At 39.4% G+C, this 14,125-nt stretch overlaps 1 long non-coding RNA gene across 3 annotated transcripts in view; it reads left to right on the top strand.

Annotated features, from left to right (window-relative positions):
* LOC139627369 (uncharacterized) overlaps positions 1 to 14,125 on the top strand; it is a 120,120-nt gene that overhangs the window by 65,637 nt on the left and 40,358 nt on the right. Inside the window, exon 3 of one of the 3 annotated variants that reach the window (XR_011692559.1) lies at positions 3,948 to 9,437. The exons of the other annotated variants lie outside the window; for them this stretch is intronic. This is a non-coding gene — a long non-coding RNA (uncharacterized lncRNA). Of the gene's footprint in view, positions 1 to 3,947; positions 9,438 to 14,125 lie in introns of those variants that run through there. 3 annotated transcript variants of the gene reach the window in all.

Raw genomic sequence — 14,125 nt, 5'->3', positions numbered from 1 at the left:
CTGCTTGGGGGAAAAAAAAGACAGACAACTAAGTAATAAAACTGAGGTGAACCGAAATGGTGACTTCTGTTGGTTGCTGCTGTACACAGTCAGCCAGATCTCAGATGGCAGAACACGCCCACATCTGTCTTGCACTTTCTTGAAATATGCAAAACCGTCTTTTGCATCATCTTTTGCATCTTTTGAATTGAGCTCCAGGTGCCAAATAACAGAAAAACATCTGAAAGTCATCGGTTATTTAAAAAGACAAAAAGTCTGTTGTTTGGGGTGTAACATGTAACATAATAACTATAACAATAATAACAATACAAAGCCTTTAACTGACAACATAATAAGGAGTTATGTGTTTGTGCAGCTTTATCAGTACTGGAATGTGAAGTTTATCCTGAGGTGGCAAAAGAAGAATGTTAATGGAGTCAAATCAAAATGTTTTTTGTCCTTGATAATATTAATTTGCTCCACTAATTTCATGTCATTCTGCCCATTAGAGATTTGGATTATTTTGTGTAAAATGTACCTCCTGGAGTCTCCAAAATCATGATCCAGAATCCAGAGGTTAGTGTTGTACAAACAGACTGATGAAGTAACCAACTGCTTGCCATGAACATCTTTAGAAAATATTATCTTTACCATCCCACCAGCCAGGCTAACATCTAAAAAAATGTATTTACAAGCTCAAACACAGTTGATATTATTCTCCAACCTTTTCATTTTTCTGACAAACAAATTTTTGCTAATACCCGAAATACCCTTTCACCAGTTCTATCCTTGAAACCTCTAAACATGAATGAGCATAGGTTGTATGCCGAGCTTCTTCTAGATATCTGAACACCCCAGCTTGTCCCTGAAGCTGCGTGCACACCCTCTAAAGCAGTGATTGTCAACTGGCGGCCCGCGGGCCGGATCCGGCCCGCCGAAGCTTCCAATCCGGCCCTCGATTGAATTCCCGAAATAGTGAGGACGAAAAAGAAAATCGCTTGTGGTATTTAGGGTATCCTTAAAAAAAAAAAATATCCCTGCTATTAAAGCAACCCAAAAAGCAATTGAGATCGAGTTCTCCTCCTTCATCTTCTCTGTGAAGTTGCCACAGCAGCCTCCTTGACAACAAATCTGCCTGGAACCAATCAAGTTTGTTCCAAAACGCATCAATTTTTTTCCAGTGATGGACATGACAGCCCCACAAATTTCAAGGCAAAATATCTCTATCACCCCTGGTGGCAGGCAGCAGTATAGGTGATAGGAGCCTGACTGATAAAGGCTAAAAAATAACATAAATTTTGTAAGAAAATTAAAATATCAAAACAACAATACATTAATGAGGCCAAAATGTAAATTTTATTTAATTTTATTTTAAAGTCTGGCCCCCACAGTGTCTGCCGAGAAAGATTCTGGCCCTTCCACAAATGTAGTTGATGACCCCTGCTCTAAAGGAAGCCCTGTAAACTCATACTTACTATTAGTGCCCAAATTTTATAAGGATTGGTTCGGGATGGAGCAAAAATCAACGGATAAACTGAGTCACCTGAAAGCTCAGTCACTATTATGGTCAGGTAAAACATTTACATAACTTTGGACTGGAATACTCATTAGAGTTAACACCTGATAAAGTGCTGAAGTGAATTAAATTAAAGCCATAAAATACACTACAGGACAGCCATCATATTCTTGACTCAGTTGATATGGTCATATATACATGGAGCCTTAATGTCACTACACTGTCCTGTTATATGCATAAAGAAAAAGGCTATTTATTGTGAGTTGTAGATGTAGTTGTCAATATAGCATCTCAAACACTGACACTATGCATTTGTAGCAGTGTTAAGCTGCTGTTAGCCGCTCACTCATGCTTGGAACCCCTAAGGCAAACACATAAATGTGCGAGAAGTGCGTGATGCATTATATTTAGCCATGAGTGGCACTAAGCTCGTAAACACTGGAATGTTAGATTGCAATTTTTCTCTCAGCACATTGTTCATAAGATGCTCTGACATGGTTACACTCAGAGATGTGGTGTTATATCTGCAGCCTTCTGATTAGGCTTGTGAATGTGCTGAAACAAGATGATTGTGTTTCTGTGACTGGTCAAATTCAACAGCAATTCAAATTATCATGTGGTTAATTGGCACACAGGGCCATGAATTAAGACCAAAAATGACTGATTCACATCTGCTCACTGGCTAATAACTGTTGTCTTCCACAAACCTTGGTTTGGTCAGTAAGTCATTATCAAGCAGGAGCAGCAGCTGGGCCCCTCTGACGCTCCTCTTGACTTGGCACAAACATTGTGGGTGTGTTTAAACCAGGAACTAGCAGGATGCAGCATGCCTGTCAGTTCACATGATGAATGAATCAGTTTCACATCAATCTGATGCTGAGCAGCTATAATTGGATTATTTACACAGCACAGAGGCACATGGGATCTGACCATCTTAACCCCAGGTGGGTGCTGGACTTCTGCTCTCAGGCCTTGGACTCTGACCCACAGTCAATATCCTTCTGCTGTGCTGGTTATCCCCTACTAACCAGTTAACACTACTAAAATCATAGCAGTCATAGCAGATTTCTGTTTTGCAGTGCTCAGAAGACTGATTGTATTGAGACTTTCTGAGAAGGCAAGCTGATAAATATTTTAGATAAGAAAAACATGCTTGTGACTGGAAATTATTGGTTCATTATTGTAAATAAATGACTCATTTTTTGTCCCTGCACCTTTTATTTAATCTCCCACCTCTCTAGCATATTGTACACTCCACTGTCAGTCCAGATTTTTGAGTTCCCACTCTTGCCACATAACTCTAATGACACTACTACTATAGAGATCCTTAGTAACACAAACCATGTGACACATTAAAAAACACTTACAAACCACTCTTCACATGGGAATCCAAAGGATTATTAAATTATCATTAAATAAATAAATAAATAATATTAATTTTCACAAGAAGAGCTAAGGAAAAGAACCAAAATGCTACCCCTCCCCCTACATCATCAGATGCGAATTTGTCTCACGCTGTTGGAGACATTATGTCCTCTTGGAACAGCAGGCACAGAGCAAATCCTGTGAAAATGACAGTTTAGGTCCAATAACACATCTTTCACAAATCCAAACTTACTTCCTGGAGACCTGTCACTTCAGTGAGGTTTCCAGGCAACCAGCAGAGACTCCAGTAAGTCATTGGTGTGGTTAAGAATTCCTTTCTGCATTAAACCGCAAGTTGTTTTTAAGTTTTGTTCTGATTAAACAAACAAGATTTAACTAGTGATATAATCAGAGAGCTGGTAGGTGGAGTTTTGTTGCCTTATAGAGCCAGACTAATCTTTCTGCTTCCACTGCTAAGCAGAGCTTGGTCTGCTCGCTCGTCAGGCAGCTCTATATGTATTTAATGCAGACAGGAGAGTTGAATCGATCTAACTCTCAGCAGGAAAGTGAATAAACTGATTATTTTACAAATTGTTGAAATATTCCTTAAAGCATTAAACATGGTCTGGGTATGCAAAGTGATAGAAATAATTGTTCCCACAATAAAAGGCGGAATCTATGACCACAAACAAACAGTTGTATAAACTCCTCTGACTCTGACTGTCATGTATTGATTTGTGCTTGTAACAACTAAGTAATTAGTTGGGGGTTTTTTGTTTTGTTTTTCATGAGACAGATATTTGTAGAGAGTTTAAAAAGTTACAAACACTTATATAAAAGAATATAATATTATCAGTTAAATCAAAGTTATTTTTTTATTGCCTTAAGTGTTAAATAGCTTTTTCCAACAGGAGCCAGTGTCATGTCCAGTTTCTGCTATTGGAGAAATACCATGCTGTCCGTAGTTAATATTTAATACCAAACTATGATGACATATGGTTTAACTGGTTGAGACTGTCACTGATAATATGGCTAGTGAGTGTAGCCTCAAGCTAAACACAGATCTGCTGTGTACCATTTCTTTCAGGCTAAATTCAGTGTCACCCTGCTACTGCTATGTAACTCATAGTTCATGTGGGGGGAGTTTAAGTGACTCTATCTGCAGCCCCCTGGTGACTACAGCCAGCAGCAGGATGGAAGGTGAAGGAAAATGTGGTCTGGGACGTGTTTCTTTACAGCGCAGGCACCTGCATTACATCTCACCATAGTGGGAACACTGTGAATTTATGCTTATAGAAATGCAGATTGCTCAGAACAAAGTCTTGGCAGAGGACAGATTCATTTTGTCATGAAGCATTTTCAGTTTTATTTTAGCCAGTAAAAGTTTTAATAGAGGGGGATTTTTAACATTGGATTAATATGTAAATTTCTACGAGGGCTCTCTTCGGTTATTGCTTATATGATGCTTTTATGAGTTTGATTTTGAAAATGAAGAGAGCTACTCCAGATTAAATGTAATGTATTACCTGGACAAAGATTTGAGTGTGACCTCTGAAGAAGTAAAGCAAACAAAATAGCATTTATCATTTGACTCCATGTTACCATGTTTATCTAATGTTTTTGTTACAAGATGCTGTACAGTGTTGTGTGACAAACAGTATTATGATACATTCTGTATTTTTACATTTTGTCTTCCTGTGTCAAATAAAGATATTTAATGTGGTAAGTGTGGTAATTTTATTCACCAACATCGTAAAGTTCAAGAATTATCCTGAGTTTTTTTTATTTTTTTTAATTTTTCTTATTTTCTTTTACAAACCAATTGGATTCTTCTGTGACAGTCACTCTGCAACAGGATCACACAAATACTCACTACACTCACCCAGAATCCATATCACTTCCATCCTTCTGTCTACATGGTGGACTCTCTCTGATATTACTACCCCCCCCCCCACACACACACACTTATATGCTGTGATTTAAAAAACAAACAGAAATGTGTGCTGTACAATGAGAAAGTACATACCCATCTTTTTGCATACTGCATAACTTCTGTGGAAAATTCCGCAGGATTGTTTTTTATTAGGGTAAAGTTCCCAGGAGCTGCATAGCCAATAAAAAGCCAACAAGATAAAAGAGCAGGGAGGATTAGGAAGGGATGAAAGCTGTAAAATTTTCCATATTATCTTGTGAAAAGCTATGTTCTCTGCTCTCTCTTGTTACATTTACCTTAATTATTCTGAAGGACAGAGCTAAAGTGGGAGTAATTTGAGTTTTTAGCAAGTCATCCCCAACACACTCAGTACTAATTCGGATACTTTTTGCTTTAGTCTTTTGACATATGTTTTTTTTTTTTTTCCTCACGGCAAGAAAGTGGCCATGGACCTGCTCATAAATAAAGTACATTGTTGTGCTAAGATAACCTGACTCCCCCCCTCTTTACCCAGTGTGTTGCGTGTCTAAGAATCGCACCACAAGTCGCAGAGACTCATAAAAGGAGAAGCAAAGAGACATTGAAATATCTGGACCTTGCAAAGATAAACAAACTGAGGTATTCATTGCACATTTTATAGGCTGTCCTAAGAATTCTGTCCTCTCAGGACTTTTTGGTGCAACGTTAGTGCAACTTCAGTGCTGCAGATCAATTTGCACCATCAAAGGCACACACACGCAGTCCTCCCCAGTATAAAAGCAACTGCATCCACACACGACCAAGTCTATACACTCACACAGGCCCAGACACACACACAATAAATAAATAGTTAAATAAATGGGCTTTACTTTGCCCAGTTCATGGATCGGTTTTCACTGTTTAGTTCTAAGAACCATCTGGGTCTCTCCTTTCACTCTGCTCTGTGGAGCACAGATGCTCCTTTTGTGGTGTGCTCCAAATCTTAATAAGCAGTTAAAATATTTACCGAGGTGGGTTTTTCTTTTCCCCACCAACCACATTTTCCTCTCATGTTTCTTTTTTTTATTATCGTTATTATTATTTATACCTTTTCACAGGCAAAAAATGGAGATGTCCACTAAATGTGATTGATTGGGCTTAAAAATGGCCATTATTACCATTAAGCTCCACATGTCAGCTGCTGCTTTTGTGCCGGCTGTATTTCTAAGCTAACCAGTGATCCATGAGCGCAGACAGGAGGGGGAAGAATGTAATGCTCTGAAAGAAATGCCCATTTCTCTATGGATCCTTCACTTGATTAAAAATACAGCTGCAGACACTAGCATACAAGAGGCACAGAGAGTCAAAGAAAGAGGAATGAGGAGAAAGGAGAAAGTGAGATGGAGTAAAGAGGAAAACCCCGATGTTACAAGAAAAGGAACTCATGCTGAATTGGAGAAATAACTTCTTTCAACTGACAAAAAAGAAGAACATAGCCATATTGGGGGCAAACGTGTACATGTTTAAGAGTGTGCATGTGTAATTATGTGGCAAACAGCTAACTCAGTTTCCAGCACACATGGGAATCAAAACTTATGGAATGTGAGGAGGGGTTGGTGTGAATCTGTTTACTGTTGTTGTTACTAAACGGCAAGTTATCAGCCTACTGCATGCAGTTAGGCACTGTTCACTATTTGGTCAAGAAATGTGAGAAAAAAAGCATTGAAACATTGTTTAAAGAAAAACTGGAGGGTATTTGAGAGATTTTGTTTTTTATGTGTAATATTTGCCAGGATTCATTTAATTAATATAAACACCTATGACAATAAAAAATAACAATAGAAATATAAAGAAAAAAACAACAAAGCATGATAAACTTTCAAAATAAAATATTTTAAAGCAGAAATCTTCTTTGAGTCTGTCCATTGTTAAATGGTGTGTGATTCATTTTCAAATCCTATGAATACAAGATTTTAGACAACATGATTAGGTACGGCTGGCATTGTAATTGTGTGTTTAGATGATATGAGTAAGACATGATCTCATGGGAGATATAAACAGCATAGCCTCATAGTTGTGTGATCCAGTGAGTCATCGCAGTCACACAGTGGTGTTTGGATTTGACTTCCTGTAAATTAAAAGCATTTTTGGGCTTTTGCATGTACTGTAGAAGGACTTACACAGTTTTCTTGAAGCGAAAAAGGATGGGGCCTTTTACTCACTTCAGATATGTTTTGGGGCATTGTTAAAAGCAGGAAATAGTTATTCCGTCATGCACTTCCTGTACAGAAGTTTCCACAACAGCTTCATTGGGAGGAGGGAAAAAAACAAACAAAAACAAATGTGCTGCTTCACGGCTTGTTGCACTATTCCTCAGTTTGTCCTTTGATATTACCTGTTTTTAAAAGATTCTTTTGAGAGTATGTGTTTAGGGTGTGAATACTTGCAACAAGACATCATGCAGCACATTGAATATTTGTGCCGTTTACAGGTGGTTCGTTCAGAACAAGGCTTTTAATCAGCACTGAAGTCTGTGAAGCATCATAGCATGAACTTTATCTCTTGTAGCACAGAGGGGATGCCTTGGTGCTGGATGACATGATCCAGTGACTAAAACCCCACAAGAGACACTAAGGTGACAGTGGCAACAGGGCTCTTGAGCTCTCTATAGAAGTCATCAGTCATCTGTGCTCAGCAGCTCTGGTCATTAATTTACTGTGTGGGAAGCAACTGTCCGCCTCCAAACCCTATTGACTTTTATTGGTGACAAACAGCCTACACATTGCAGACCTTTTATCACTCAAGAGACCAACCTGTACAATATCAGTGACATGTTTTTCTCCATTGTTCTCTAGATGGCACAGGATATGCTTCTGTCTGCCTTGCTATATTTTCATAACTGCAGAGCCATGTTGATACAGTACACTGAGGAGGACAAAAAACACGAGAACATGCGCGGGGTCTGGAAAACATGACCTCACACGCGTTGAAGAGAGGGAAGATTCCCAGAGGTCAGAGAACTGTTGTTCCTCAGAGGGGAAGTGCCCGAGGGTCCCCGAGGACACTGAGTGACCTCACTGGGTGACATATCGAGCAGAGGGCATTCGGCTCAAGACACCCACCAACAGCCCTGTACTAATGCTGGAAATAGGGCGCAGCAGTGTTCAATCCATAGTGGTGTATGTGTCTGCTTGTTTTCATCCCAGTACAACTCTGCAGCAGACATTTCACTGATTAGATCCTCATCTATGGTTGAAGGTGTGCAGTGAAATCAGCTGGTGGTTCTAATGAAAACCAGCCCACTCCATGTCTGGTCTGGCTTTTTACTGTAGCACAGTGCAACTTAGGTTTGTTATTGGGAACATGATTCCTTTGGTTTTTATTATGAGCCTCTTTATTTAGTTTACTTTGTAAACCAAATTCATAATGCAACCTAATGAATCTAAATGTACCGTAATCACCATATTTAAAATATGTTTGTTCAGAGGTTTCATATAAGTGTCTAACAACCAAAATTCATTTAGACAAATCATCTACACCTTAAAAATTAGTGTGAATGGTGCAGATCGCCACTGCCTGATTGAGGCTATAAATCTAATGTATTTTTACATTATCATTGTGCAAAGTGCAGCTTTATTGTTTCATAACCAAGTAGCTCACAGCCAGAGTTATAACAGGGCCAGTTTTACTCACAAGTAATTTACAATAGCCAATTTGAAATCATTTGACTTGATTAATCAATGCATTGCACTTTGAGAAAAACTGTTCTTAATTTGCTGTTTAATGATTGTAGAGCAACACGCAGGAATGCAAACTCGTGTTGACACCGCACATCGATGGTGTTCACTCCACCATCCCTGACTGTCTGTCTCTTTCACCACTCTGAATGTGCTCTGTCTCCGGGCTCCTTTGAAATAAGTCATCTCTTCTGCTTCCTTTATCTGTTCCTTAACATCCCTCTCTTCCTCTCTCTGGCCATCATTCTCTTCCTATTCTTACTGATGGTGCGTTTGTTCTGTGAAGCGGATGCCACGTGGGCCCCCTTTTATAGCTCTGCACCGTTTGTTTTATTTATCTGACAGGCGTCCCCCCGTATTGTCCTGGGTTATCAGCGCTCTCCTGCAGATCACGTTACCGCCTGTGTGAGGCTCTGACCCATCTCAGGGTTCACCTTTAAATCTGATTCTTATCATTACCTCCGTGATAAATAGGCAAGGCTTAGGAGGAGATTACTCCGCTCGTCCCGTTCGCCTTTTCCCACTGTCGACAGTACTCTCCTTTGGGCCCCAAGCTGTCATCCCAGTCTCCATCAGGAGGAAAGCAAATATTCAACTCTGTTCCTCTAAAGATTTGGTGACTTTAGAAAAAAAAATAAAAAGGGCTACTGCTGTTCCCATGTGAATGGTCTCTTATCTCCAGTGGGCGTCCTTAAAACCCTCTTCCCACTCTGCCTTGCTCCTCCGAGAGTTAGTCAGCACATCGTCATACTGACAACTGAGCTCCCCCATCGATTTTTCACACGGTTCTTATCTTGGGCAATAGTCTCAGAAACTTTTTTTTTGTTTCTTTTTTGTTACTAATGAAAGTGGTGTCATTACAGATGTAATGCACACACCTGCCATTCCCACTCTCTCTATTGTGCATCAGGTCCCTCTCTGGTCTCATTTTCCATAATTTCCATACTATTTTGTCTGCTACAGTATTTTTTTCTGTTTTGTTGCTTTCCTGTGTTTATCATCTACAGCTGCACTGTGCATGATTTCTTTGTAGTAATGCACCAACTTTTTAAGCATGCATCACAAAGTGGAACTGCAATAAATGTGTGTCGCACACCGTCTAATTAAGATGTTGTTGTTTTGCACTTTTTGCCCGAGCTAAATTCTGTTTTCAAGTATTGGCACAGGCAGATAATTTTCTCTACCCACAAGAAATAATGAATCAAAGCTCTCTTCTAAACATCAGAGAGCAAACAGTGCAACCAGACAAAGTTGGATTTATTGATGTGAGATCTTAGCCTCTCTCATCGCTTTGGTATCTTCTTGCTACAAGGTAATAAAAATCATTTTCTGGTTCAGTTAACATCATGCTGTTTGTGGTTTACTGATGTCACAATTGCCAGGCACTGGTATTCAGCATTGTCTAAAGTCAGACAAACATCAGATAATAACTCCTGGGAGAGATAATCAAGATGTTGGCATATTAAAATTTATAAAGAAGAATGAGTAGGATTTTTTTTTCCAACTATAACCACTTACAAAAAAGGTTTAACGTCAAAATCTAAGTTAAAGCCCTCAGGTGATGGGATGTTCTGGGGAAAAATGTAGCCTCTCTCTTCAGAAGGATATTGTTGATGTTCCCTCTCCTTATGCGGGGTGTCCACATGTTCTGTACCAATGTATAAAATGCATATAATGTATGAAGTATAGATGGACAAATTAAAATGCACAGCCGCAAGATTCTTTTGGTCATTAGGGCGTATGCTTCTTCTATGTTATGAAATTCAGTGAAATGTTTTAAGACAGTGTGTGATTCAACATTTGCAGACATTTACCTCTTGCTGTTGAGTCACAAATGTGTAAAGTTGCCCAAACTCGAAGAGCTAAAAACCCACATGTCATTGTTAGCTGTTCATATTTATTTTTTTGTCCTTTTTTTTAATATTTGATTATTTATTTCTTTGGTTCTCTCTCTTTGCATTATGAGCTGACATTAATGAACAAATTATAGTTTGATTATGGCCATTTCAGCATCTGATGCAGTTGGATAAAAATCACTCACTATGTGTGAGTCAGTGGTCAGTCATGTGACCACTCAGCTCTGCTGGCTTTGATTGATGGTCACTAACAGCCAATCCTGCTGTCCACCACAGGGAAATATGGAATTCATTACTTAGTTTCCCATGTGGGGTCAAAGGTTAAACTGAAACAATGATAAAATGGAGGAATCGTTTGCTTTGGACCATGGATGGGGGAAGAGAGACCTCACGCTAACATTAGCAGCTGGTTTCTCTCACCTATATCATGTGGACAGTTTTAATAGCAGTAAGCTGAAAGAAGTGCATGACCGGGTGATGGAGGACACTAATGTTAGTCCTGTGTCGCAATATCTAACCCAGGTTCACAATCTTTAACTAAACATTTCTGAGGATGCATACATTTGACCGTATTCATCAATGTGAGTATTCACAGCTGTTGTTATGCAACCTGAAAAAAGCTAAAGTATGGTCATCACACTGGTGGTCCCTCTGCAGGATAGTCATATGGCAGATGGTTCTGGTATATTGCTTTAGAAATTGCACATGTATCCGTCACATAGTGGAATTTTATGTCTAATACTTAAAACTCACAGTGATGATGTACTAACTTAATTACGCAAATTATCAATTCTCAAAATTTCAGTTATCAAATGTGGACTCAAATCAGCATCTGATGCTGACCTTGTGACCTCATTGGCATCTTCCTTTTTGGCCCAATTATTAGATGAAATGATGAATTTGATCTCCTTTCAAAAGCAGCCAATTCAAAAGACCTCCATTCTTTCTGCATAATGTTTCAGCAGCCAGTTAACAAGAGCCGCCTGGTGCATTAATGATGATAGATTCCAAACCCAAGGCCTTTGGAGAACGATCACTCCCAGAATGCCATGCAAGAGGCTGACCTCCTGACCTGTCTCAGGCCACACAGCAAACGAAATCTATACGCAGATTTGGAGGCAGAAGTGACCAGTGGCCAGAGTGACTGGCCAGTGAGTGAAGCAGCCTGTTTGCTGGACAAACATGCTCAGCCATGCACGCCCCACAGCTGGAGAATAATCCCATTGGAGGCCTCTTAAATATCCGGGCCATGTCAAACAGAGGAGCTATAAGATATGCAAATCTTTTTAAACTTAATGAAGCACAATCTTATTTTACAACAACCTGAATTTTGTTCCAAAGAAACAGAAAAAGACACGTTGAATCCCTTGGTGTTTCTCTGTGGGAAACTTGTCATCTTTGAACTCTGAGGGTTTTCTATCCCTGCACCAGAGCAACCACTGTCACTCTGAAACGGGCATGTTTCCTCTCTTTGGTTTTTTTGTCTTTTCAACCAGGAATCCTATTCACATCACACTACTGTACTCTGCCTTGTTTACATCACATAGATAGTAAGGATAGTTAAAATGTATGTCCTGATCCTCACTTTCAAGCCTTTTGTTCACCATCTTCCATGGCATCTTTACAGTCAAGTAAGATTTTTAGTTTAGCATGTTGGCATGCTAATACTTGCTAATCAGCACAAAATAAAGCACAGCTGAGGCTGATGGGAATGTCTTCAGTTTTGCAGTTATTTATTTATAAACTAAAGTACTGGACAGGTTAAAAATGTGACCAAATGGTTGCACTAAATGGGGCTCACCAAAGTATTTACAACCTATCTTGAGGGGAACAGGAATGTCTGTGTTAGGGCTGCAAGTAATGATTATTTTTTGCTATTGATCCATCTATCAGTAATTTGCTCGATTATTGGCCTAATCATATGGTCTATGCATTGTCAGAAAATAGGGGAAAAAATGTTTGTAAGAATTTTCTGCGGCCCAAGTTGGCTGGATGTAATGTTTGGCGCATTTGCTTGAAAAACGGCACAACCTCAACAATTTTTATCAAAACAGATTAACTGGCTAATTTTCAGACAGTCTAAATGAGAAGTGGACTGATCGAGCAGCTGTCAGACCAACAGTGCAGTTAGTGTAGCGTATACAGAAGTAAATGTTTAAAAGAATCTCCTTGTGTATTGTAGTGTGAAGATTACAACCACATGCTAAGCCAATACACTGTATACAGTGGGTCGTTATGAGTAAAGCAAGTCTCACTGATGTACAGTATACCTAACAAAGCAGATGCCTCTGACAGATCACCCATTCTGTGTGTGGCAGCTGTAATTTTCCCAAACACCTGCCTTGACTTAACTATCAGCTGTGGTTCCTGTCGCTTTTTGCACTTTACCCAAATAGGTTGGCAGTCTTTACAAGCAGGGCGATAATCCTACCTTTTATAGCTGCTAAGGAGGCTACCTCCACTGGCTTTTGTAGGAATAAACGCCCATGCCAATGCCTCAAGCCACGAGCCAGGTGTCATTTCTATTTTCCCTATTTTTGATGCTGTATGGTGTTTAAAAGTGACAAAACAGGTCTATGATAATATAGAAAATCATACTATAAAGACTTATATGTATATTTCTACTTGGTTATACCAATTGAAATTAAATTTTCTGAGAGGAAGAGCAAATTATATGTTGATACCTGTAAAACCTGCCCCCCCCCTCTTCAAACAACCTCATCTTTCACTGCAGATTATATCCTGCTGGTGTTATCCACACAAACTCATGAACTTTGATACAATTATTGTTGAGAAATTTTGAAACCTTGTCAGTTGGCACTTCAAATTTTATTTTATGTCATTCAAGTTGTGGCCAGTATAATGACAACAAGCCACTATGGAAATATCCAGCTTTGTGTGTGTGTGTGTGTGTGTGTCTGTGTGTGTTTGTTTGTGTGTTTGTGTGTGTGTGTGTGTGTGTGTGTGTGTGTGTGTGTGTGTGTCTGTCTGTGTGTCTGTCTGTGTGTCTGTGTGTGTCTGTGTGTGTGTGTGTGTGTCTGTGTTTCTGTAGGGTTAGATATTGATTAATCTCCTGTCCTTATCGCTCACTAAGGGGAGGTGGGTGTAGGGGGTTTCATGTGAAATCGTAAATGGGACCTTTCATAAAAGTCCATGGGTACAAACGTTGTGCATTCAAGGACAAATTGTTTTCCATGAAAAACTGATAGACCAATCTGTTCATCACTGAGCAAACTTTAGTCATTATTTGCATTCAGAAAAAAATTCCATTGAGGGGCAGCTTACTGATGTCGAGGGCATTTGGCTCTTCAGTCAAATAGTGAGTGTTGATTCATTTGTCCTCAGTGGCAGCTATGTAGTTTGTTAACCTCACTGGTAGATTATTTCATAGCTGTCAAGGCTGTTGCCCACTGGAACAAATAAGGACATAGTTGTCCACTGGGAGTAAATTCCCAGAACAATTGTTTTCACCTCCTGAAATGTTGTCAAGCTAGATAGAGAATCATGAAATTCTCCAATCAGACAGAAAAGAGTTGCTGTGTTGTGTGTGTGGGGAGCAATGAAAAAAATATTGAAACCCAGCTAGAAGAGCTGGAAAAGAACACACTCTTAATCACATCAACGAGCTGTTGCAGTCGTCTTCTGGTTGGAAAATGTACTTTTACAAACAAACACTCACACCGAGGAGCTACCAGTCACACACACCAGATTTACTGGCGCAGTTTAAAATATGCTCTGTAATGCCAGCTACAGGTACAAGATATGGAGCTTTTCCTGGATT

Source organism: Trachinotus anak, unplaced genomic scaffold (assembly GCF_046630095.1).
Source record: "Trachinotus anak isolate AG129_WGS33_773 ecotype Australia unplaced genomic scaffold, CSIRO_AGI_Tana_v1 ptg000011l, whole genome shotgun sequence".
NCBI lineage: Eukaryota > Metazoa > Chordata > Actinopteri > Carangiformes > Carangidae > Trachinotus > Trachinotus anak.
The sequence above is the reverse complement of the archived record's forward strand: the minus strand, read 5'-3'. Positions and strand labels throughout refer to the sequence as shown.